This window comes from Notechis scutatus, chromosome 3 (genome assembly GCF_049901735.1).
Source record: "Notechis scutatus isolate UNSWTSFEM ecotype Mainland chromosome 3, rNotScu1.2, whole genome shotgun sequence".
Taxonomy (NCBI): Eukaryota; Metazoa; Chordata; class Lepidosauria; order Squamata; family Elapidae; genus Notechis; species Notechis scutatus.
Genome location: NC_142011.1, coordinates 162,035,545 through 162,063,030, shown reverse-complemented (window position 1 = coordinate 162,063,030; position 27,486 = coordinate 162,035,545). Strand labels below are relative to the sequence as shown.

Sequence of the window (27,486 nt, the reverse complement as noted above, 5' to 3'; positions counted from 1 at the left end):
GTCATACATCATATAGAAAATTTAATAATAGCCAAAATTAATGATGCTAAAAAGTGGGAGATTCAAGACAGATAAAAAGAAGCTATTCCACAGTGATGGTCAGCAACTTACATGTCTTAAGAAGTGTATAGATTCACAGAGAACAATGGCTACTAGTCATTACGACTATTACCAATCCACTAACTTCAGCAGTACCAATATGCCTGCAACAGTATGCCAGTTTAGCAACAGGACAGGCTAGACATTTGATCTGACCTTATCTGCTTTCTTCTGCTTCTTAAGGTTTCTGAATACTATATATTTATCCATGTAGAAATCTTCAGGGACACTAATTCACATGTTCTTCATGGTAAGACATTCCTTGCAATTTGATATTTTTTTCTTTCTTCTTCAACAACTGATAAAAACCTGGCTTTTGAGGTAGATTCTCCAATTTAGAACCTACTCCCTTGATCTTCTATATTCATAATTTAAAATAATTAATAAAATTTTTATAGTTGCAAGTTTTACAGACTATTGAAACTGATCTTTTAATTATGATGATCTTTTCTTGATTTTTAAAACTATTTTAAGAGTTCTTTATAGCACCCAGACATATAAAATTATTAACTGAAGCATTCTTGTGGAAATATTCAGATATCAGGAAACAGTTTCCTTCACTATATTATCAAAGCCAGATATTAACTGATAACTGATATAAAAAGTTCTTTCTTTGGGGCAGAATGGTTAATATATTTAAATATCATTAAATATGTTTTCTCCTCCACACGTTCTTTTCTTATGCCATTAACAAGTGGAAATAGTTTGCTACCCACCTATTTCAGTGTCCCACACATGTAATCTAATTCTCCTGATAGGCAGCTGTTCCCTTTCTTAATGTTATAAAGAGTTAGTCAGCACTCACCATTTGCACTTGGAAACAATGAAGGCCAGTCTCAAAACTGAGGAAAGGAACCCACACAATTGTAACTAGAGCTGCAATCTTGCAGAGACTTACTTGGATTAAGTAACACTGAAAATAAAACACTTGCAGGAGAGTTCATTATTGATTTTCATAAACTGAGATGCTACAGGTAGTTTTTAATATGGAGGCTAACTATCCAGAGAACCAGAAACTATGGGAAAAGCTTAGTAATTTAGAAGCAACTTGATTTTTTTTTAAAAAAATCAAGCCTTGATGTTCATCTATTAAGCAAAGCTATAATGTTTTGTTTTGATGTTAGAATAGGATTTTATTTAAACATATTATTTATTCATCAAATCAGGATTTAAAAGACCCTAACATTCGGATGAAATGCGAAAGCAGCCAAAGTACAATTGAGATTCATCAAAAACTTTCTGAATTTATTTATTCACTGTAGTGACAGGTCACTGAACTCTAATGACTGGCAACAAATAAGTTAAAAAGAACATTTAATACTGTAAATAGCCGAAGAAAGCAAAAACCTGACCCTAAACTATTAAAGTGTTAATAAAACTCCCCCTTTCCCCCAGGCACATATTCCCTATCCCAACACCTGGGGAAAGAGCCAGGTGTTCAAGCCCAATCAAAGGACAAAAGAGCTGGAACAACTTGAAACTGGGGGAATGGTGTTCCAAAAGGCAGATGCTATGACAGAGAAGGCATGTCACCTGGATATCATCAGATGAGACATTTATAAATTGGGACTTGGCATATACCTACTTTGTCAGATTTTACTAGCTGGACAGAGAGGCTATGAAAGGTTTTATAGATCACAATTAGCTTTTTTTCTGTAGGTTTCATGGTACTGAAATATAGCATGCACAACAAAGTTATTACATAGATGTATAAAGTATACCTTGGATCATCCATGCTTTTACATTCCAAACAAGCTGCAATTTACAGGTGTTCTTCAAAGGCAGCTCATGTAAAGTGCATTGTAATAATTTAAGTGCTGAAGTGACTATGGCAGGAGTCTGTGAGAAAGAATTCCTGTTCAGGAAAAAGCACAATTGGCACACCAGATAAATCTGGGCAAAGTCCCCCCATGCAATGACTGTCATACGCTATTTCAGAAGAAATTGCAATTCTAGAAAGTTCTCCCAATTGTACACCAGCTCTGTCTGGGAGATTGCTACTCTCTATAACTAAAGGTAGTGAAACCTTGGAAGCAGAAGAACCAGAAACACATAGCCACTCAGTCCTGTTTGGTCTTAAGAGTGATCCTTCCCATCCAGACCCTGTCAGCTTTCTAGGACAGGTACTGCCCTAGACAGCCTTCTACTGTCTAACACAGGGTGTCAAACTCAAGGTCTTGGTGCTTAGATCTGGCTCGCGAGGCCACCCTGGAAACAGTGAAGGACCGGCCTGCGGTGCCTCTGCCAGCAAAAATGGAGCTTTTCCACTGAGAGTGGGTTGTGGGAAGCCATCGCACCTGAAAATGGAGCTTGCAAAGGCCACACACAGCCCTCCTGATCTCTGTTTTGCTGGCAGAGGGTTGCAGGAGGCCGTCCCAGTCAAAAACAGAGCTTGCAAGGGCCACACACACTGGCAGAGTGCTTGGGCCACCACAGGTGCCCCCGACACAAATGACATCAAGCTGGCCACACCCATCCTGGCTCTCCTGAGGTCAAACACAACCCTGATGCAGCCCTCAATGAAATCGAGTTTGACACCCCTGGTCTAACACAATACCTCAGACTTCTCGCTTGGCTTCTTTATATCCAGATATAAAACAGGATATTATCAACATATTGATGATGCTTAACTTATTAATGAAGATCTCACTTGGTGGCTTCATGTAGATGTTTTACACAGAAGAGGACAATGTGTCAAGTTCTCCAGTACCCCACAATTCAGTTTGACCTCTTCTGCCTGCCAGTACCTACTGGAATTGACTGTGGAGAAAGGAGAAGAACTATTACAACACCTTCCATTCCCAATCTATAATAATACGAGAACGATCTTGGGACACAGAAGGAAGAGCAACAATCTAGACAACAGTCTGATAAATAAAATTTAAGTCCACACAAGGAAGGGTGTTGAAAATGTCTCAGAAGGATCCTCCTAGTTTTCAGGGGAATAAAAGTGAAGGAAGGAGAGATACTTTCAAGCTTGCAAGATTCTATTAACATAAGCGTACAATAAAGATGCAGCTAGTACTCCTGGTTGTGCTTCTTGTCTAGATTACCTCAAAAGGCTAACGTTAATCCAAGTGACTTTATTTGTTTACATGTAGAATATTCCTCACAGTGGCCTTGAAGATGTCCAAATGACTTCTTTTTCCCCAGCAAAAAACATGCCACCTTGAACAAGGGCATATTACAACAGTGAGAAAACGCATCCGATTCAGAGGTGGGATTCAGCTAGTTCGGACCAATTCAGACAAACTGGTTTTTAAAATTCTGCCCAGTTCAGTAAACTGGCTAATTCCACAACTAACTGGCCCTGCCCTTGACCATTTTCTGGGCCATTTTCTGGTGAAAAACGCCCTGAACACGGCCAAAGAATCGGCCCCAAACGGCTGGTTTTTTGGACCGGTTTTCACCCAAAAAATGGCCTGAAAATGACCAAAAAACAGCTGAAAAACAACCCGCAAAATGGCCCAAAAATGGCTAGAAAATGAAGGCAGGAAGGCAGGCAGGCAGGCAGGCAGGCAGGCAGGCAGGCAGGAAGGAAGGAAGGAAGGAAGGAAGGAAGGAAGGAAGGAAGGAAGGAAGGCAGGCAGGCAGGCAGGCAGGCAGGCAGGAAGGAAGGAAGGAAGGAAGGAAGGAAGGAAGAGAATTAATCCAGCTTTAGAAGCTGGATTCAGAATTGCCTGCACAGAAGTATTGTCAATCCTTCTTCTTCTGCTATTTATTATTTTTGGGGTGCAAATGGGCTTTAATTGTAAATTGCTTCTGAAGAATCAATGGGATTTATTGCCTCTGCCACCTCAGGTGTGAAATGTTGGCTGTTATGTTAAACAATATATTGCTTTTTAATAATCTCAGCCTCCAATATCTTAATTTTCTTTGGTGATGGGAGCAGAATGCTTTGCTGGTCTCCCCCCATCCTTTAACTGAGGGGGGCACATTTGCCCCAGGAAAGTGAGGGTGGGTTAACTCTTTCATTTCTGGCGGTGTTGCATATAGGCCCAAGTCCTGGGGAAAGGGAGAGTGGCTGGGAAGCGGGGCTGGGTGTGATGAGTGACGTCGAGTTGGCCACGCCCACACAGTCACATAACCACCCGTCCACGCCTACCCAGTCAGTAATTAGGGCAGAGAACCAGTTGTTAAATTATTTGAATCCCACCATCTGATTGTAGTCATTAATAGATAAATCCACACAATTTTCTAGCAATCTAATTGGCTACTCGGTGGCTCAGCATATCCTAAATCATAATTGTATGCATACAATAAAAAGGACTTGTTAAGGACTAATTTGACCACTGTTTGATTTCAAATCTTTTCTCAGTATATTTTCATCGCTCAGTCTATGAGCATGAAAAGTACAAAGAATTGAGGACTTCTGAAATGTACAGGTTGTAACTATTTCAAAAGATTCAGAGAAAGAACTGTGTGCACATACAGATCTGGGTGCAAGTTGTCATTATGAATTATGAGTAACAAAAAATGATTGTCCAAGAAAAACTGAGCATTATGTTTAGCAGCACAACCTGATAAATTTGTTTCCCTATGCAATCTTTTGTATAATCTTCAAATCCATTGCAAATGTTTGGGAAAGCAAATGTCCTTTTTCCTGACCTGAAGAATAATGCTTCATGGACTTTATTTCACTTTGACTTCAACTGAAAATTTGAAATTCTTGATTTTAGGTTTTCATTGTATTAAGCAGCACTCTGACAAAGTAAGTCTGGATTCTGATGCAACGGATACATTAGTAAACATATTTTACAATTTATAAATTAATAATGTAGACAACTTCATAATTTAACTTTTTTCAAAAAGAACAAAACACAAACATATTGTAGACAAAATAACCTAGAAACTTTTCACCAAAGCACATACTGGCAAAGGAGCATGGATATATTCTCCCAATTCCATGCATGAGGTATCCAGTGGTGAGATTCAAATTGGTTTACCACTGGTTCGGTGGGCGTGGCTTGGTGGGTGTGCTTTGCGCATGCACAGAGGCTTTCCTACTGACCTCCTGCACTCCTGCACTCTCCCTATCTCTTCAACAGCTGATGCGCGGCAATCCGCTGTGCCACGTGATGCAGCTAAGCGTCAAAAGCAAGAAATAAAGGTCAACATGGAGCCGGGGCGGCGGGTGGGCCCAGCAGCTGATCTCTGAAGTGAACTGGTTCACTCCCAGATGATCTTTGGAGCTATCACTTTGGCCGAATCGGGCTGAACCAATAGAATCCCACCCTTGGAGGTATCTATAATTTCATATACTTTGACAAATTCTAAACAGCAGAGACTATACACCATTTATTTTACAACAATTGTTCTAAGGCCATCATGACAATTTATGCATTTTTCTGTTTCCTGTATGCTTGAAAGTAGACACAATAACTTCTATTTACTAATGTCTGACTTACGTAAATTGCTTTGATGACTTCCAGATAGAAAAACTATGGGGAGAAAGAAGGGCAAACGACATTATTCATTCCCCCAAGTGTCAGATAACTCCAAGAGCGGGGCGGGGTGGTTGTTCAATAAGGAACCTTGTTGTCCGTTATCCACCAACATATATTTTTAAATATTTTAAAATAATGAAGCATACAAAAAAGTCAACATCACCAAAGATGTGATGTATGATTATACTGTGAGAAAAAGAAACTTACACGTGTTATAATGATTAAAATAAACTAAATGTAAAAAAAACTTAACAGCAAAAGATTAATCCAATAATTATAGTAAATGTAACCTATATAAAATGAATTCAATAATTCAGTTTATCATTAAATCTGTGCCATACATACAGCAACATATTATATAATCTTTTCATGTTTAGCACACATAGACTTTTCAAAAATAGTTAACTCAGATCCTGGATCCATTCCTTAAAATCAGGAGAGTAACTTTATTTTTATTTATTATATAAATATAAATTAGCTTCTGTTACACACACAGGCCTCATACAACTAAAGGTCTTCCTGAGATGAAAAATTCTGCTTTTAAAGAACTTAAAATATAAAATATACATCAATCAATCACAATGTAATATTTTAATATCACTGATCCTCTATCAAAGGCTTAATGCAAGTTTGAATGATTGAGATGTTTATTGAAATATTTATCCATTGTGCCAGCAATCTTCTCCACAGAAGATTGCTAAAACATTGAAGAATTGCATCAAGGGAAAGCAATGCAGCACTGTGGTGACAAATTAACTAGACTCAAGATTGATTCTTAGCTATCATCAAGAAACAAAAAACAAAAAACACCTACTCCATTTTGTGATTTAACAAAAACCAAGGAAATACCCAGAAGGGAGTGCTTAGAAATATGCCAGTATTATTAGATTAAAACACTTAGCTTGAAAATAAAATTGCTCACATCAATCAAACATTTAGAGAACGTGTTCACGAGGACCAAGTTAAAAAAGAGCTTTCATTTTTTGGGCTCCAGTTGCTTTGTGTTTTGCCTGAGCAAGGTATTACAAGGAACTATTATTTAGTACAATAAACAGAATCAAATGTCATAATAACTCACTTTATAGGCATTAATGTTTATTTAAAAAGAAGTCCTAGCTCTAAATGGCAGTAAAACGACTTATGTACTTCAGAATTGCAATTTACTTCTTGTATTGGTGATTTTAATAGCTGCAAAGTAGGAAGATACCAATAAACTGGTGTAGACTCTTGCAGTCTATACCCATTCTAGTTTCAGACTCAGTTTGAACTAACAAACATCTAGTTTAAGTTATCCAGATATTTAATCATATTTACTCTGAACTATTTTTACACATGGAAGAATTAGTTAGATTTCTTTCATGGAGCTGACTACATAGCTGGTTAGGGGAGTAGTCCATCTACTTCTGTACAATATAAGTCCCTGTTGTACAGGCACTCTTTGACTTATGATCAAACAGAGCCCAAAATTTCTGTTGCTAAGCAAGACAGTTGTTAAGTGAGTTTTGCCCCATTTTATTATCTTTCTTGCCATAGTTGTTAAGTGAACCACTGCATTTGTTAAGTTAGTAACATGGTTGTTAGGTGAATTTTGGCTTCCCTAGTGATTCAGAAGGTAGCAAAAGATGATCACATGATCCCAAGACACTGCAACTGTCATAAATATGAGTCAAGTGTCTAAATTTTGATCACATGATCATGGGGATGCTGTGAAGGTTGAAAAATGTGTCATAAGTCACCTTTTTCAGTGCCATTGTAACTTTGGTCTCTAAATGAACTGTTTTTAAGTTGAAAACTACTTATATAAGCATTCAAGTGTCAGACGGCAAAGCTGGGCTATAGGAAATGACATGAAATAGTGGAATACAGCAAGGTAAGGGAGTTAACCGAATAGCTAAGTTCAAACAGCACGCTAAGATAGCTTTTGCTTCACCACTGTGTATTGAATCTAGCAGTCAATGCTTACAAGCCACAATGTCAGGCATTGCACAACACACTAAGCCAAAACCAATATTATCATTGTGCAACAATGTAAATCTAGCTGAACTGTCTTATCTCCTGTTGTTCTAAATGCATTTTTATCTAGAGTGTGTTGGTTTAATTTATATCTTGTTTCAGTAATGATTACATTCAGTTATATTGCATTTGTTCTATACTGAAAACAGTTAAGCTATGGATAAAAGAGCAGAGTAAAAATAATTTAAAACGTAATAGCAAAATGAACAGCAGCAACATCTTTCTCTCATGCCAACTCTTCTGCATAGCAACAAGGCCATCTGAAAATTAACTAATTTTAATTTTCTAGCTGCTGATTAAAGTTCCCAAAAATAGGAGAGCATGCTAAAAAAATCCAGTAAGCATGACAAACCTCCCAAGATGTCTTTCAAAAACTTCTTATCACATAATATGAGTGCCTAGGCTTTAGCATTTATTATGAAAAAGTGTCAATTATTATAGGATGTATTCTGCAACATAACCAGACCCAACCAGATATAATTTCCATCATCCTAAAGTAAATGGTATGATTTATACTCAGATAGTTAGAATATTGGTTGAGATAGGCTGTTCTGTAGCAAACTGCAACGAACATATGTTCGAAGAGAATAGCCAATGGGAACTAATAGGGAGGTTGGGCTGAATATGGAGCTACCCTCTGCATAACCACTAGGGTAATTAAAGCAATACCTTTACCAACATTTAGTATTTATATCAAAGAGATGGCAGAATTTGATTCCACTTACCATCATCATTCAATAAGAACAAAGAATTTAGTCTATGTTTATAAAGGAAAAATCCAGATGTTGATCCAATTCATCATAACTCTAGATGCAACTAGATGATGTGATTTGTATTCCGATACAGCTGGAACTGCATATAGGGAATGTTTGGAATAATTTAAAATTTGACCAAGTAGTAGAATTATATTTCTGAACAGAGAAACAGGAAAATGTTAGTCAAAAAAAATATTAGCAATATTTCATTGAAGAGAATCAAAATTTTAAAACACACTGAAAATTTAAAGCAAAATACATAGAACTCAAAATATGGTCTTTTGTATAAAAAATAAAAATAGGCCCGCCTTTTTTAAAAAAAGTTATATATGCAAGGTAAGACCTGGATATGTTTTCTATGTTTTATCTGAAGTGCAATGAAAGAAATTAACAACTACCATGAAAGTGAAATCCACCTCCGATCCTAAACCTGCTCACCCATCAGTGATGTCATCTGATTCTCAGGAAGGTGCTATTTCAAAGTACCAGGAGCACTTTGAAGTAGCTCTTTCCTTGGAGACAATACCAGTATACATTCTCAGCAGGAAGTGCTTTTGCCAACTTGTTGCTGGGAACCAGTTTCAACTGTGGCTGTTGAAAAGGAACGTATGGGATGGTAAAAACCTATGAACTTAAAAAGCTTAATGGAAACTTACAGACAGTCTAATGGTTTCATATAAACTAGCAAAAATCAATTTCCATGTATTACATCTTCCTAACTAGCAGATATACAGACCTTATGTATGGCTAAAGTCCATAGCTCTTAAGTCCAAGTTGTTCCATGCAATTTTACAGTGAGGTTGGAAACGAATTTTAGGTAAACCATCTTTGTTTTGTCATATCACAGATTAAATAAGACTCTGGCCTCAAATGCACCAACAGAATTAAAGAGCTTCTACAGACCAAGAAGATTCAGTCAATCAACTTTCTGGCAACTTTCAGTCAATCTGCTTTCTAAGCACCAAATACTAATGAGGCTTCAAATGTCCTCCGTGTACATGTGGTAAAGGGAAATCAAAAGGAGTCACAATCAGAAATATTTTGTGGGGAGAGGGAGGGTGAAGAAGGGAAACCAAATTCCTATATAAGCAGCCAATGTTCTATGTTCAAAGAACTGGTAGAATGTGTTCTTGGTCACAAGCTGTGCCAAAAAGATAGACAGCTGAAGTTTGCTCCAAAATACAAAATGTTCTCTTCCAAATGTATACAGCTAGATTAACCAGCCACCAAAATTGTTTTTGCAACAGCTTTCTTACTGTCCATAATGGGAGGGGGAAGAGAAATATTTTTCTTCTATTTTATTTTTTTAATTTAAGAGAGGAATTCTTTTTTGAAAAGTGAAAGTGCATTTATAATAAGAAAACAAAGCACTGATCCATACTCCAAGCAAACATTTAGAACCTGCAATAAATTGATGTCAGTGGTAGAAATATGATCTCAGTCACTTCTGGATCTTTAAATCATACAAATATAAATATTGCCACCCCTTCCTCTACCCCCACCCCACCCCAGGATTCCAATCTGCCTGCCAACTCTAGTCTCTACCTTTTCTATCGTCTTCTTTCGTTTTCAAACTTCAATATAATAATTCTGTGCTTGATGACAAAGCCCAGCTCTCAAAGAGCTTTTACAGATAGTCCCCGTTTTATAGCCATCACTGGGACTAGCAACTCTGGCACTAAGCAACATGGCCATAAGCAAGATATCACAGGGCCATCATAGACACAACATCCTCATTTTCGCTGTGATCATTTAGCAAGAGATCACATAACTGTGATGCACGATTTTAATTCTGGTTTCTCCACTGAATCTGTTTATCGCGCAAATTGTGAACAGATGACCATAGGAGGCTGAGATAGTTGTAAACACACACTGGTTGCAATGTGTCATCTTTTCTTTTATGTAGACTGAAAGTATTTGTATCAAGACAAATTCCTTGTGTGTCCAACCACACTTGGCCAATGAAGAATTCTATTCTATTCTATTCTATTCTATTCTATTCTATTCTATTCTATTCTGTTCTGTTCTGTTCTGTTCTGTTCTGTTCTGTTCTGTTCTGTTCTGTTATCTTTTCTCCTGGCGGCTTCCCTCCAACTACCACACCCGGAGAGCAAGGGACAGCAGAACAAGTAATGCAAGGTTGTCTTCTCAAAAGGTCTACCTGGACTTGACACCTGTTAGTCAAGGTAGGAGGACAACACCTCCTCCCCACTAAGGGACAGAAACAGATACCAACTGCAGTGGCAATGCACCACCATAATTCTTCAAAAACTTAACCAGGAAAGGAAAACACCTGGCAGCATCCCCACTACACGCCTTGCCAGCTACACCTTATGGCTAGTTGCCTCCATGCCAAGCACTTCAGAGCTGCAGGGGGGTAGCAACAACTCTCAACAACTCTCAACAAGGCAGCTTTGTCTCTCACCTTCCATCCAGAGAAGCCTTGCCAGACAAGTGAGGCTTAAAAAGAACTACATCTGTAGTTGTAATTCAACAACACACAAACCAATTTATCATGTACTAGTTAATGAAAATAGTAGCCACAGTGAAATGCCCCCCCCCCAAAAAAAAGTCTTTAAAGCAATAAAGCTCTTTTTATTTAATAAATGTATGTGTAGCAGCATATACTGTGTGGCATTTTCTATTTTCTTCATTGTTACTCACTATAGACATATATCAATGAATTGAAGAGCTTCAGTGCTGCTATAGCCTTTGACTATAATGAATGAGTTCTCAACAAGCCCATTGAATTATGGTTTGATACTGCTTTTTGCAAATAACAAAGATTTGTACAAATATTTACAAGCTTTCAGAATCAGTAAAGATTTTTTTAAAATTCGGATTTGGGAGAAATAGCATTTTAAGCTGCAGCCTTGAGCACATTTACTAAAGAATTTCTGAGTACCGTAATCACATTTTAGGAATCAGTTACTAAGGGCTTTCACACATGTCTGGTTCATGACTAACCCTAAACCAGGCATGTTTTAATTACAGTTTGTTGACTTTTGGCATTATGAACCCAAAACAAGCGAACACCTTATGGCTCAGCGTAATGTATGAATCCAGCCAATCCCCAATATGCCAAAGTTAATAATCATGGAACTACCGTAAAAGGAACTTGAAAATCTCTCCTGAAACAGCACATCAAATCTGCTAAGTTGCTCACAGCTCTTCTCATTTAAAAACTTGCCAAGATTTCTTTCCGAAAAGAGGAAATATGAAGGTTATATTTATATTCTCACACTTAGGTACAGAGAGGGAATTATTAGATTACAGTGTAATGGGAATTATTCAATTCAAACTTCCCAAACTTGGTACAAAATAAAATATTAAGTTATTCCTTAATTTTATAATGCAATTTGTAACTTAAAATGTACAGCATTAGGGAAAGCATATGAGAAATATATTTTGAAACTTTATTTGAAAATAGGTGTATATTTAGAAACAAAAATTCAAAAATGACCATATCACAAGAAAGGCACACAAAATTGCAAATATTGGAAATTTGTAACCGTGTTAAAAGAATTTAGGCATAAAAATTTAGTAAAACTAACTTGATAAATTTTTCTGGAATAAAATCTATGTGGTCCTCTGTGGAACATTCACTGAAGGCCATATTCAAATAAAGACTAAATTCATGCACTACCATTGTCTGCATTAATTTACAGGAAAGATTTACCAGTAGTTAAGAAAGCTGATGATGCAATAACCTTGAACAAATATGCTGGAATTCCTAAATCCAAAACTGAGCATAGTCAAACATGTATCTTGGACTTCAAAATCAATTTGGAGCAATTAAAAGATACTGTCATGAGAGTAGCTAATGACAAAAGGGAGCTCCAAAAGGGTAGGAATACCTAAAGAAGTGAGAGATAGTAAAATAATTACAAACAATACTGTGAGGATTAAATAAAGAGAGAACAGCCATAACAAGTACTATATGAAAAGCTTGGTGAAAAACTAAAGACAAAACAGAACACATACCGGAAATGCAAAGAGAATCTAGTAATAAAGCAGCAATATACCGTAGATAGTTAGAATAGAGCTACACTAGATAGTTAGTCTAGATCAGGGGTCTTCAAACTTGACAGCTTTAAGACTTGTGGACTTCAACTCCCAGAATTCTTCCTCCAGTCATGTTAGCTCAGGAATTCTGGGAATTGAAGTCCATAAAACTTAAACTTGCCAAGTTTGAAGACTCTTGGTCTAGATAGACTAGATAGTAGGAAAGAAAAACTCAGAATCAGCTAAGTTAACAAATAATGTGTCATTTAATATGTTCAAATAAAAAGAGAAGGAACAGTATACCAGCTGCTTAATGAAGAAGAGGAAATGCTAAGAGGTCATGAAATAAAAGCAAAACTACTCAACTCTTTTCCATCAAAAGCCCCCAATATGTTCCACCAAGAAATTATGAAGGGACAGAACTGGTGCTAAAAATGGACAGAAACACGCTCAATAGTTATATCTTCACTTTGAAAGTAAACAAATCTCTAGAGCTTGGAGTATGTGTCTAGAACTAAAAATGCATCTTAAGATAGTGAAGAACTAATTGATGGTTTGGTCAAATCTCTGTGTATTATCTTTGAGAAATCTTTGAGAATTCATAAAGTTCAAAGTGAATAGAAGAGAGTTCATATAATAAACAATAAGGGACAATTCTTAAAAGTATTTTGATTAAAAATGTTTCTATATAATTATGATAGGCTAATTTATAAACTACAAATCTCATTTTTTCAATTTTATTTGTTTATTTCTTGATTGATTTATCTGCTATACTTACTATAAAACGATTCTGGGTGGATTCAAACTTGATTTACATAAAATCAAGCTAAGGTTTTAGTTCTTCCCTCAGCAAATCATTATTGCTGACTCTGTAAATCACTTAGAAAGAGCTCTAAAGCACTAGGAAGTGGTGTATATAAGTCTAGGTGCTATTTGCATTGTAATGGATGAAAAATTATTATAAGCCCTTAACTCAGGAATAGATAGATACTTTGCAGCTCTTCAGCTGTACTTTAATTGCAACTTAATAGCATGTATAAATTCAAAAAGGTACTCATAAGATTACAACCCTCCACCTCTATATTCTGGCAAGCAGGAGAGCTCTAAAACAGGCATGCTAGTAGAAAAAGGCTGCATCCAATGGCAAAACCTTTAGGCTATGAAAGCAATATTATGTAGCTTTCCCAACATTGCTATAAATCCATTCAATTCAGTGATATTGTATTTCTCTTTAACGATGCTTGATCTATTATTAAGCATTATCTAGGAATAAGTGATATCAAAAAAATTAAACGACAACTGATTTACTCTGATAAACACAATCAACTCAGGGCATACATTAATGTGCATTTTAATCTAGTTATTGAATTTACCTGAAAAAGAATACCACGGTCTTTTGATTCTGAATTGAGCAACTGATGAATAATTGAAATATAAGTCTCCTAGCTCCCATCCCAAAAGCATTTTGTTCCATGACTTCTACTAGCTAGCACAAGATGTAACCTGAACTATGCAAAATTTCAAATGAAAAGGAAGAAAGGGGCTTAACTCCTGCCCATTCCAACTGCTGGCATGAGAGCATCTAAGCACAGAATCTACACTTGAGTTTGCTTGGGGAACTAGGCAGAGATAAAATAAGAAGGCAGGGCTCAAGAGAATGAGAGCTCCTTATAAAGTTAGTGGAATCTTCAACAATTGAAATCAGAAGAAGTGCACAAAGCTCCAGAACCGTGAGAGTGATAGAACTGAAATTTGATTGTACAGGTAGTCCTTGACTTGCAGCAGTTCGTTTAGTGGCCACTCAAAGTTACAGTGGCACTGAAAAAATGAGATGAACATTTTTCACACTTAGGACCATTGCAGCATCCCCATGGGCATACGATCAAAATTCAGATACGTGGCAACTGACTCATACGTATGACGGTTGCAGTGTCCCGTGGTCATGTGATCCCTTTTTGTGACCTTCTGACAAGCAAATGGGGAAGCCAGATTCACTTAACAACCGCATTACTAACTTAACAACTGCAGTAATTCACTTAACAACTGTGGCAAGAAAGTTCGTAAAATGGAACAAAGCTCACTTAACAACTACCTCACTTAGCAACAAAAATTTGGGGCTCAATTGTGTTCGTAAGTCAAGGACTATCTGTATTTTGTGTAGCATGCAGTTCCTGGATTCATTTCCTAACAGGTTCACCGGAGAACCAGTTTCAATACACCAACACAGGAGACTACCAAATGTGCACTGTCACTGCCCACTCAACTGTTGAGAGAAAAAGGTACCGGTATATCTGATTAAATAGCCTCAGATGACCAGAAGCATTTCCAGACCACAGTATACAACTGAGGTGTCATGGTAACAGAACAATCTGTTGTGATAACCAGCCTCTACGATTATGATGGATTTCCAAGAATTACATGCCACTGCCTTTCTGTATCAGTTCTCTTAGATGCTTCCCTCTGCTTAACACCCATACTTTGGTTTTATCAGGATTAAGCTTCAAGAGACTCATAATCTTTTTGATAAAAAAAATCTCAGGCTCACACTAGGAGACACAGAGTCCTGTTCAAATCTGAACTCATTGAGACAGTGGTCAGTATCATCAGTGAATGAATGATACTGCAACTCATGGAATTTAATCTGTTCTCCCAATGGTCCCATGTAAATTCTGAAGGGAGACAGAAAGTATCCTTGTGTAATAATATCCATGAAGGTGCGGGATAAGGAAAAGGTACCAGTGTTACTAAGGTTCAATCCCCCAAACAGTAATGAAGTAAGGCATCACCAAATATATGAACTTTTTTCCTTCTTTTCAATCCAATATCATGTTATTATCTATAAATTTACGTGTTAGATCAAGTATAAGATCCCTGATAGTCACTTACATTTTAGTCATCCCTATTGAAATGACTGCTACCTGTAGGCTGTCTTTGAGGACCATCCAGAAGCTAGGCTTGGTCCAAAACATAGCATTGCAAGGAGATATGGGCACTCCTTAATATGCCTAGGCGACAACAATACTCTCTGAGTTGTACTGTCTTTCTATTGGCTTCTGAGTGAATTAAATGTGCTGTAAAGCTTACATGGAACACAACCAGTTTATTTGTGAGACCACCTTTTTCCAATGACATCTACTACCTCATATGTTCCAGCTGAGAGGAAGACTTGGTCTCTTCTATGAAACAATGTAATCTAATAGGAGGCTAAGAGATATGCCTTTTCCATGGTGGTATCTATTTTCTGAAATGTTTTCTATCTCACCCCTACCCGGACCATACAATTAACTTTGACCTTGTAGCAGCAGACAGCAAAGACTTTCCTTAGACATTTCAGTCAGGATAAATATCTATCAGACATTTAATAAATCACCTATTAACAGTTAACATAAAAACACTACCTGTTTTTTGTGTGTGGGGGGGTTCCTCTATTGGTTTTTTTTTTTTTGTATACCAATCAGATTTGCACTGTATAAATTGGGCGCCCATATAAATGGCACATATGTATGTATGCATGTAAGCATAAATGAAATAAATTGCACTTCAGTGACACAATATGGTGGCTTCTAATTATGCTTGTACTTTCTCATATACAGTCAACTTACACATACATTTCCTTTTACTCTTTTCTCACACAATTAAATGTGTATAAATTCAACCCAGGTATATTCAGCAGTAGATCATCAGACCAAAAATTTTGAGTGCACTTTAATGAAACTTGGATGAATTCAATGGAATTAATTCTAAGTAACAGCTAAGAATACTTTCACTTTCTATTAAGCCCTACTGAAATTTAAAAAAATGCATTAGTGATGGTGATTAGTGATTGGTGAATAAAAAGCAGAAGATAAAAATCCAGTGAGTTAAAAAATACCCTGAAAATTACTCTAGAGTTTGTGTGCCACCATAAAAAAAGAACTTCACAGCAATAAAGAGATGAGACCTAAAGAATGAGCTCAAGATTTTAACTATTCATGTCAACATCAGATTTAGCAGATGTCTCCTTCCTCAAGACAGTTCCCTACCTTGAAAGAGAATTCCTTACTGTCAAGATCTAGCCAGTTATTTCCAAGAGTCTAACCAGCACATTTTCAGCTTCAGACACTGAAATTCTTCCTCCAAACTATTGACCAACCAAGCTCTAGCAGCATACTGCAAATATACCAGGACAAACAAAGGTAATTTTATCTGCAACGTGCCTTGCAAGGCTATTACAATTGGTTTCCAAGGATAACTGAATCTGCCTGAAGGCCAAAATAAAAAAGGATCCTTATATTTAGTACAAATTCCACTAAACGCAAACACACCCATTGCCAAGAACTACAACTTTACCATTCTGTCCATTGTCACGTAAGCTTCCCAATTGTTTCTAGCTAGAGTTTTTTAGAACTGTTCAATTTTTCTCTAACTGCATTCCAGTTATTCTCCTTACTAATTGCCCCCAAAGTCCTTGGAGCACTAGGAAAATAATACAGCTCTTATCAGTAAGATTTTTTTTTTTAACAATGATCATATTGATTGCCTGGGTTCATTCCAGATTCTAAGGTCTGATGGAAATCAACAGGATACAAAAGTACTCACATGTTAGCAACAAAATCACCCAGGGCTGCCAGGTCTAGTGTAAAGCGCAAAATATCATCCAAAACAGTCCTTTGCTGTTAGAGAGGATAAGGTCCCCAGTAGATTATTCTGTAACTTAGCCGTTATATGAACGCAACTAAAATGGTTAAAATTACAACAATGATTACACAGTCCAAGAAAGAAACAAACCAACAACAACCAGAACCACAACTTAGATTGCAGAATGGGTCAAAGCAGCCAATTCGCCACAGCCAATTCTCCATGGCCAACTCACTCTGGGACAATTCAACAGTTCAGTTTAATTATTTAAAATAATTTAAAAAATATTTTAATTTCTAACATTCACATTTTGTTTTGTCCCTCCTTTGGCATCCTTTCTTTAATGATTCTTTTTGAATATTTCTTTGATATTAGTGTAATTCTTGTTCCACAGCAAATTGTTCCATAGCGAGTTGGCCAAGGCAAGTTGGCCTGTGATGAGTTGTCAGAGACCCCTTAGACTAGGGGTCTCCAACCTAGGCCACTTTAAGCCTGGCAGACTTCAACTCCCCAGTTGAAGTCCGCCAGGCTTAAAGTGGCCCAGGTTGGAGATTCCTGCCTTAGACTGTTCTTGCCACTCTTTCTTGTCACTTGATTACCAAAGTGGCTGTTCAGTGGCCAAAAAGCCCGAGTCAGCCAGGCAGATCTTAAAGGGCTGGTGAAGAAATTCATTTTAAATCTATTGCCATTACCATTTCTACTAACCCTGATGCAGGTACTATAAGCACTGTGTATGAATCCTCAAAATAGCCAGAATAGGTAGGCAGAAATGGAGAGCTATATGGACAGACTACAGGTAGTCCGTGGCTCGCAGCATCCCCATGGTCAGGTGATTGACAGTCAGATGTTTGATAACTGACTTGTATTTATGATAGTTGCAGTGTCCTGGAGTCACGTGATCCCCGGGGTTTTGTGAATTTCTGATCAGCAAAGTCAATGAGGAAACTAGATTCACTTAACAACCATGTTATTAATTTAACAACTGCAGTGATCTACTTAATGAACGTGGCAAGAAAGGTCGTAAAATGGGACAAAACGCACTTAACAAATTTCTTGCTTAATTTCTTCCTCAATTGTGGTCATAAGTTGAGGATTACCTGTACAAAGCCTGTTATCTTTTCCAGATCACGAAAGCTGAGATCCAACTTATTCAAAATGAAGTGAGTTCGAGCTTACTGAAATTAATTCTGGCAAGATCAACTTTTAAGTCTTTGCTTGCATTTCACTGAGAACCCCGAGGGGATGGGCTGAACATTATTTTTTACATGATTTTGTTTGTTTTTATCCCTTTTTATTATTTTCATATATGACTCAAGGCAGCAAACAAGCCTGACACTTCTTTCTCTACATTTCCCCACAACATCTCTGTGATGTGAGAGTGTGCGACTGGCCCAAAGTTACCCAGCTGGTTTTTATGTAGGCTGTTCGTCATTCATAGAAATCTAGTAAGCATCTTGATCTAGGCTCAGAACCTGGAAACTATACACTGATCTGGCATTTCATAGCACTGTTAATTGTCTTTCCTTTTTATCCCTAAATTCATTGTTAGTGTTTAAAATGAGTAGCCTGTTTCCTCCCCATCAAAAAGAAATATGAAAAGAGCGAAAAACAAAAATTGCTAGGAACAATAAAAACAAAAGAACAGCAAATAAGAAATCTTAAAAAGAAAAGTGCATATAAACACCAATTAATGGCAATAAATTATTCACTGGGTCTGTAATTTTCAGCCTATTTAATTGAAAGTAAACATCTCTGAACTTCTTGTGCCTTCATAAGAGGCCCTTTCAACACAGTTAAGTGCCAGATGGGGGGAAAAGTATCTTTGTGTTCCATAGGATTTACTCTCAGATCACTTTGTGTTGTAAATTGGCTTCTCTCACATGTGTAAATCAAACAGCTGTATCAACAACCAGTTACTTTATAAAAGTAGCCACTGCCTGGCTTTTATCCTACACTGACAACATTTTAAACGAAAGTGTTTCAGACAATAGCTGAACTTGAACAAAATCCTTACCCACAATTAACTGACCATGATTTATTCAATTATTGCTCAAAGTATCTATTTTTCTGCAGACACATTTTAACTACAGTCTTATTACATAGGCTAAGTCAGAAGCATCTACAAGATTGAAGGGTATTGCCACAATGGAAAAGCAGTGTTGCACCATAAACTTCATCCCTTCTGTATGTGTGGAATCACAACAAATGTACAAAAGGGGTGGACTTTGTCTTACAACAGCATGATACAACAGCACGATCATTTGCTCCCTTTCACAGGCCTGTGGATTCATACAATGCACGAGGCTAAAATGTGATTTGCTTGACTATAGTATAATGCATTGTGGAACACTTGCTTTACTACATATTATCAGAATCATGACTAAACACAGTTTACAAGTGTAGGACTGTGTTGTGACTCTCAAGCAACACACTACATTAAGCCGTTTCTTTAAACAATGTTTACTAAATAAATCACAAATGGCTACATTCTGATTATGGTAACTATATTATGTGACCTGCTCCTGCCCAGCCTTCCTCTAGAAACATACACAAGTGAGACTGAAGCAAGTCATTCTCTTACTAAGCATAGGATTGTTTAAACAGATGCAGCTTTAAACACCTTGTGTGAAATCAATAAATGATCCTGCCTGCTGTGTCAGGGACTTTTGTAAGATTGCAGAAAAGGGGGTATTAAAATATGGAACAATACTTAAAAAATATACTAGAATTATCTTCTTAAATTTCACTAACACAGTCATCTTGATCCTAGTGTGTTTTGCTGTGCAATTAAGGTAAGGTTCAGTATCCCATGAAAACACAATAAACTGTATAGCAGCTCAGTACGGGCAGAAGCATTGTACAAACACACAACGCTTTTGGCAAGGAATCTGCAACAATAGACTTGGATAATTAGGAAAGTGCACTCTCCCTAAATCAATTTTACTACCCATAATTTGGAAAGGGCACAATTAATATATTTTACAACGTGTACTGTCTACAAACCTCAGCAATTCACGGTGCTATTTTGTTTTCCTACAAATTTTGAATGAATTATTGGATGAAAAAACGAACAACTCCTAAGCACTTTTGAAGCAAAGGCTGCGAAGGGGAGGAATTCTACCGCCGACTCCGCGGGATTTCCCAGTTCATTCCTCCTCCGGCTTACCCCGCTTGGGTGAGAAGAGGCTGTCAACTGTCACCACAGCAGCATCTCTGCAAAGGAACCAAGGCGTCCAGCAAAAGAGACAACGAAAAGGAGACTGCTTTCAACCGTCCTTTGGCCAAAGCTTTCCACTCACTTCTTCCCCTAGCCACGGCTGAAGATCGATCGAGTGCCCCCGCCTCCTCGGGCTGCACTGACAAGCTGAATGGCCAGGGGCAGCCCTCCCGGCGAAGCCTCATTTTGGCAGATGGCCGGCAAAGCCATTTTTTTTTTAAAAAAAAATATATAATTATTCCCGAAGGACGGAGCGAAGGTTTCAGGCTAAAGAACCGCCTCCTCGTAGCGAATCTGACATGCTTTCTTCACGGGAAGGACCCAGCAGGCTAAAGCAGGCCAAGATCTTTGCTTGGGTGCCTCTCTAACCCTTTCCAACCTCGGCAGATACACGCCCCCCCTGCTTTTGCAAGCCCCGTTCTTTCCAACTGGGTCAAAGAGAACCTGCTCGGCAGAGGCGAAAGCAACACCCGCACGTCCTCCAGAGAAAAGAAGGCATTCGGGCGGGCCGGCAACTCGTTTGCTGGGAAGAATCGTTGATTTCAGAGCCTTTCCAAAGGACAGCGCGAGCGCCGTTCCGAGACTCGGCCTGCGTCCCCGATATGAGTGAGAAGAGCCAGCCCCCAGCCCCAAGTCCCCCAGCTCCTCTTCCTTCCCCGCTTCAGCTATTTTTTGTTAGGGCTTTTTCGACTCTCCCACTACGAGCAAGACGAAAGAAGGCCCCGCCACAGCTAAAGCTCTGGGCGCTGCTTCTTACCGTGCGAAGTAGGGAAGGAGTTAAGCAGACAAGGAGAGCGCCGGATTCCACGTCGCTTCTTCCTGCAGCCCGCTCCCACCCACAGCTTCCCTCCGCACGGCTCCTCCGCAAAACTCTCGGAAGGAGCTCGCTGTCCGCTTTCTCCTTCTCTCTCGCAAGCGCTCTGGCTGGAGGACGAAGAGGAGGGGCAGCGGAGCTGAGGGGTGGGGACTCCGGGATGATGCCTTTCCCCCCTTACTTTTGAAAGAGGAGGGGGAGCGAGCGCCGCCCCGGGCGCGCGGTTATCTGCGGATTAAGCTGCTGCTCCCTGCTCCGAATTTCTCACTCGCGGTGTTGGGAGGTGGATGGGGCCCTCTTTCTTGCGGTCCTTCCTTTTACCGACAAGAAGTCAACATGTTTTTCTGTCAGTGCTTCTGAAAGATGATCGCAAACTAGCCAGTCACATTGTGGCCTAATCTGTGTTGTATTAATTCAAAGTAGTAGTAGGGACATCAACTCTGGTCTGAAATACTCTGGTCTCCTTTCACCCGTAGATGACAGAATTTTAAAACCTAGAGCTAGTAGCTGGTGGGCTCGGAGAAGTCGTGTAAATCTAGAAAAATGGGATAAGGGTGGCTCTGTTAGCAATTCTTAAGTGCATGTGTGCTAACAGCCATGAAAAATAAGGCAAAAATGTGAAGAATATTGGGGGGAAAAATAGGAAGGGTCAGTTTGGTGGGGTGGTTAAGGCAGGAGGCTGGAAACCCTGAGTTCAAATCCTGCCTTAGCTATGAAAGCCAGCTGAATGGCTTGGCCAGTCACTCAGCCCCACCCAACTCAGCTTGTTGGGGGCGGGGGGGGGGAACAGGGGGAGGAAAGTGTGTACCCCACCTTGAATTTTTGTAAAAAAAATAAAGGCAGGGTAAAAATAAATAAAATATTAGCTTTGCAATGTCACATATTGAAGCTATCTTAAGCAATGATGGGGAGGAGGTAGATTTCAGCCTTCTGCTATGGACTATGCTGGTCTCTTGGTCTGATTGTTGTTTAGAGTAGAATTTTAGTCATGTCTGAGGTAATGTTAAATTTTGTTTTGCAAATAAACAAAATACAGGTCATTCTTGACTTAAAACAGTTCATTTAGTGGCCGTATAAAGTTACAATGGCATTGAAAAAGGTGACTTATAACCATTTTTCACACTTAATGACCAATGCTGCATCCCCATGGTCATGTGATCAAAATTCAGAGGCTCAGCAACTGTCCCAGGGTCATGTGATCACTTTTTGCTACTTTCTTACAAGCAAAGTCAATGGAGAAGTCAGATTTACTTAACAACCATGACACTAATGTAACAACTGTGGCAAAAAAAATATATGTAAAATTCAGTTTTACTTAATAGCAGAAATGTGGGCTTAATTGCGCTCATAAGTTGAGGACTACCTGTAAATACTTTTATAAAATAGGATTTGCTTTATTTCATCCCCATGCTAGGGCAGAATTAATCATGGCATGATGTAAATTGCAGTGTGATCTTATAGGCTATCTTCATACAACTTAGGAAGTTGTAAACTAACAGCTAAGCATTGTTTGCTGAAAATCCAGAACAGGGGCATACTATACCATTCTTTTCAGAGGCCATGGCAACAGCATTTTCCAAAGTTTCCAGAGTAAAGGCCTCCTGCAACCTATATGTGAATTCAGATGGGTATTTTTTCCTGAGACATACCTGGGGCTGAGGCAGAATGTTCATTTGACAAATGTTATACCATTTCAAACAATAATGAAGGAAGTGTACGTAGGGGCACAAGCTCCCCTTCCTCCCATTTCCCAACTCTTAACAAACCATTGTCCTTTTAAATGTTTTAATTGAAAGTGAGATCCACCCTAGCTAAATGGCTGGCACTACTCTAAATGTTTTTAACAATGAAATTGATTTAATAATGAATCTGGTTTTTTATTATTATTTTACATGTGCTTAAGTTTGTTTTACTCATATTTCATTTTTGTAATTACTTAATGTTTCATTGTACATAGCAGAGGTGGTATTCAACCGGGTCTCACCGGCTCAGGCGAACTGGTAGCCGTTGTGTGGGTCGCTGATCTGGTGGCGACCCCTGGCTGGCCATGCCCCCGACCCAGTCACCCGGTTGCTCCCTTGTTGTGGTCGCTGTCCTAGCTTTCCCTACCATGTGGCAGCCGTGGCACAGCTCGGGCGGATGTCCTGGGGCTGCTGCACATGTGCACTGCAGGCCAGCCAGCAGATGGGTGGGCAGATGTCCCGGGGCTTCTCACCCCCCCCCCCGTTGTTGCGAGATGCTTGCAGCTGCTGCATGCTTTTTTCAGTGCGGCTGCAGTTCGCACCGAAAAAGTCACTAAACCACTTCTGAAAAATCTTGCAAAGAAAACTGCAGACACTTGTCCAGGCAGTATCTGAGAATCATATACAATTGAACGGGGAAAAAAAGATGTTGTTATGCATACACAGCCACATAGGCATAACATTACTGAGTTGAAGTTAGATCACCAAATCAGTTTCTTTTACCATTTCAGATGCTTTTATGGACGAAACAGTACACATTTGAGCAGAAAGATATCACCTAGCTTATCTGGACACTAAAACTTGGAAAAGCACCCTGCCCCAAATCTCATTAAGAATATGTACTGTTGGGGAAATCTAACCACTTTCCAAAGAGCTCAGAAGTAAGAATCCAAAGGAATAGCTTGTCCTAAAAAAGCCTGAATAAACAGGAACACATTAAACTGCCACATGTTGTTGCACTACTAACCCAAGTATTAAGGTGCATAAATGCTACTTGGCTGGCTGAATCACTGTATTTAGATATTTGAGGTATAAGTAGGAGTGGTAAACAATGTAGGAGTAAAAAGCAATTTAAATCACATGCCTGGCATGGCAGCCATGTTTTGTTAAAATAAACCTTGTCTTGCCATGAATGGTGGGGCCTCTCCCTATCAGATGTGGTTAAGGTTAAGCATGCGTATTATAAAGGTGGGACATACATTTTGAATTTAAACAAAACATTGGCTTGACAGAAATGTTCTGAGAGGGTTTGACTTGCTGAATTAGTTTTCTGCGGAAAAGCTTTCAGGAGAAAAAAAAAACAAGTACTGCGTTTGGATCAATATTTGAGGAGCTGTCCATCTGAAAGCCCCCTGGTGATGGGAAGCAAAGGTTTACCAGAGGAGAAAACAAAACAAAACAATGGGAATCAGCCAAAGGGACCCAAAATATGGATGTTTCTTTAAAGTTGAAGAAAAGGGAGGGAAAGAAGGAAATCAGAGACGATGGACATTTGGTTGGTTGGACCACCCATCTCAACCGCCCCCTTTCCCTTTCCAACTTGTTTTTCAGGAAGACCAGCCTCTAGCCTTGGGGATTGAGATATCAAAAGCTAAACCAGCAGTGATCCAGGCTGCCTTGTGGGATCCCTTTGAACTGACAACCATACAAATAACTCTTGCTCATAACTGAGCAATATCATTCCTGGCACTTGCCAGGACAAGGAAGATTCAAAGAGAAGCAAATTAAACCATAAAGCAATCTGAAAATCTGTCCTTGAAAGTTCAGGTGACAATTTCTACCAATAACTAACATTCAGAGCTGGCAAACTTTTGAAAAAGCTTGATGATTATAGTGTGTGTGTGTGTGTGTGTGTGTGTGTGTGTGTGCGCGCGTGTGTGTGTGTATACATACATACCTACATACATTATACACACACACATATACACATATACATACACACACACATACACATAGAAAACAATCATATTGCCAATTGTATAATTATATTTATTAATCTCAGAAGGTGATCCAATTACTACAAAATTAGTAATATATGAAAAAATGTATTATAAACAAGTCCACTAGCTCCTGGAAATTTCTATGAACCTTTAAATAAGGTAACAGTGTGAGGAAATACTGAAATGTAATAAATTCCCTTTCATCTCCAAATCTGCTGAGTTGATCTCACTTAGTCAGAAAACTACATTTTCTCCTTCAGTCTATTTGAGCAATTTAAGCTCAGATATATTGCTTGATTCCTCACTATTTGATTACAGAGTGCTAAACATATTGACTGTCTTAATATCTTTAATATTAAATTAATTTATAATTAAAACTGCTATTTGAGGTAGTTCTCTCTGGAATTGTTGGCATTTGAAATAGGAGAAAGATTGTATATTACACTTTGACTTTTAAAAGGAGAAACAATCTGGTTTTGTCATATTAAACTTTAGATTTTGTTTGTTTACACTAAGATATTGGCACTTTTGTATGCCTTTTAAATAGGGTTTTGCTTAGAGCTAAGAGTTGAGATGTAGAAAATTGAGTTTCATGTATATTAGTTAATGTTAATATTTTAGAGCTCTGCTTGGACCTTTTTCTGATAATTGGATAGAGAACTTATTTAATTTGCTTATCAATGAATGTTAGGTTATGGGATGGACACTGCCATTTTTACATATGCAAATTACCATAGCATGTTGGAGGCACCTGCTTGTGCAAAATAGGCTATTTCTGCCATCTTCAAAATTTGGCTTTCTTGAAATTGGTAAATGTTGGCAATTTGATTGTGCTCAAACAACATACCAATTAACCAATCACAGTTTGAACTAGAATGTGCAAATCTAGAAAATGAGGTTAAGTCATAATCTGCAGTTGTTTAATCATGGGTATTTATGTTTTAGAAATAGCCAGTCCATTATACTGAGCCAGGAGATTGATGAAGAACTGAATATTTCCCCCTAACAAACAGAATTTTATTCTACTTGTTAGTTTTGTGTATTGGCGTGTGGCCAATATAAAGTGTTAATAAATAATAATCTCTTCTTGGCCTTTTGGTCAAGATCAAGGGTAGTATCTGTTCTTGTCAGTTTAATATCTAATACGGTATGTCATTGTACACCACTCAGAATCACTTTTCATGAGATAAATAAATAAACTGATAAATAAATATAAACTATGCTCTACTTGTTACCTAAAGATATTTTGTAAGATATCCAAACTATTCCTTCAAAGATATGGGTAAAAGACTACAGATCCTAGTCATGATCTCACTATGTTCTGAAAGCGATCCTAAGCCAGAAGCTTTTTACTCTAGTTATTCTGCTCTAATAATCTTAAAAAACCTGGACATTCATTAAGTATACATTAGCATACACACTAGAAAACACGATTATGCAAGCATTGGTAACTGTGACCCATTAGGTTCTATTTGTCCTTCATGGTAGTTGGCTTGCTCTCCTGTGCTTTTTAGATTCTAGTATTTCATTTTATTCTAGCCTGCACATCTGTTTTGGGTGCCTTCCTTCCCAAGAAGAAGATTAACACAGAAGCCATTCATCATTAGAGCCTTTATCTCTAATTTGGAGGCTAGGGTAGGTCCCAAAAGTTGATCAAGCTGAAAGGATCTAAAAAGGACCTTGAACCATCTTCCATTAAAAAGTTTATTTCCTTATGCATCCAGTGAAAAAAATTATGGCTTCTGTATTTTTTATCCAATATCATTTAAAAATAAGATACGGAAGTCTCACCATAGACCCGACTTCTTGTAAAGCAAAAGTTCTACATTTTCACAAATAGTGGCCTAAACAGTGACTTCAGATTACTGATAGTAGTATAGTGATCATTTTCACAGAGCATGCTCTGCTAGTAAAATCTGAGAACAATGAAGAATGGATTGTGAAAAAAATCTATGCCCCTCTTCAATTGGTGCAAGACTGAGAGACACAGACATTAACAAATTCACCGAAGGTCATATAACTTGAAGCAAGAATGACAAAAGTGCACACCTCTGAATCCTTAAATATTAAAAAAAAGACCTGATAGGGTCTGAGATTATTGGAGAAAGAAATTCTGACAAAGATATGCTTCAGAAATGTGTTACAAATATGCATCAAGTTCTTTGGTTTCATAATTCAAGACCACTGCCACAAAAGAATGAAACAGGGTGAGAAGATAAGGCTTTCAAGGAGATGAAAGTTGAGAGAAGGTTCCTTACAACCAGTGTTGACATACTTTCTTTATCTGTCCTCCTGACTCACTCTCGCAACAGACCCAAGTTGAGCAACTGGCACGCAACACTTCTGCTGATAACTCAGCTCATTTGGACGTCTTTCCTGTGAAGCATGTAGTGAAGGACAGAGAATAGATAGCTTATTCAAGACTGCTTACATATTTATGTAGAAAGCCCCACTGCTGTATCTACACTTGTGTTTTTATACAAGTTGCAGGTACCATTATGTCTATGTATATAATCTACCTTGACATTTCAAGAAAATGGCTATGTTTGTCTGTCTTATTCTGAACTGCTTGATAATGTTTTTCAGATTTCTTTTGATGTATTTCATCCCCCCCCCCCAAAAAAATTTCTTATTGGAAGGTAGCAATGGGTAATGTTGCTGGTACTGCCCTTTTCTCTTGAGTATCTTTCTATCACTGTGAAACATGATTATCTACTCTTCTCAGACTGAAGAAGCTCAATGGAAGGAGTTCTATCATGACCCTTTTTTTAGGATTTAATTGAAAATTGAGATGCTGGCAGACTACTGAAGAGACCATAATTAAAGGTGGAAGATGC

General features: G+C 38.2%; 1 protein-coding gene and 1 pseudogene across 1 annotated transcript in view; one reads left to right on the top strand and one right to left on the bottom strand.

Moving 5' to 3' along the window:
• Positions 1-21,041, bottom strand: part of GREB1L (GREB1 like retinoic acid receptor coactivator) — a 161,396-nt gene extending 140,355 nt beyond the window's left edge. The window contains exon 1 of the mRNA XM_087961622.1: positions 20,911-21,041. The gene's annotated coding sequence lies outside the window, so the exon portion shown is untranslated. The remainder of the gene's footprint in view (positions 1-20,910) is intronic.
• A 4,687-nt stretch (positions 21,042-25,728) lies between these two features.
• On the top strand, positions 25,729-25,845 carry LOC113413859 (U2 spliceosomal RNA; annotated as a pseudogene).
• Positions 25,846-27,486: the final 1,641 nt, after the last annotated feature.